The sequence below is a fragment of the Glycine soja genome, chromosome 6 (assembly GCF_004193775.1).
Source record: "Glycine soja cultivar W05 chromosome 6, ASM419377v2, whole genome shotgun sequence".
Classification (NCBI taxonomy): Eukaryota; Viridiplantae; Streptophyta; class Magnoliopsida; order Fabales; family Fabaceae; genus Glycine; species Glycine soja.
The window spans coordinates 41,119,966-41,120,285 of NC_041007.1; positions in this window are offsets into that span (position 1 = coordinate 41,119,966).

Sequence of the window (320 nt, forward strand, 5' to 3'; positions counted from 1 at the left end):
CGAGTGCTGAGTTGACGAGTTGGGCGAGTTTCTCGTTGAGGGTAAGTCCCGAGACAAGGTCTTGGGTTCGCTGGGCGATAGGGAGCTTGGTGTTAAGCAGAATAGGTAAGGTGAGTTGGAGGACAAGTTGTAGGAATAAGGAGACTGAGTTAACTCGACGTGGTGGTGGAGAATGAGGAGAAGGAAAGAGATAATAAAAGTCATGATGGGTTTGAGCGGAATCGATTGGGTGGGGTCATGTAGGAAGGGATAAACTTGGAAAGAGATTAAACTTCAAAATTATAAATATTTACTGTGAAACTAGTTGACAGGTGTCAATT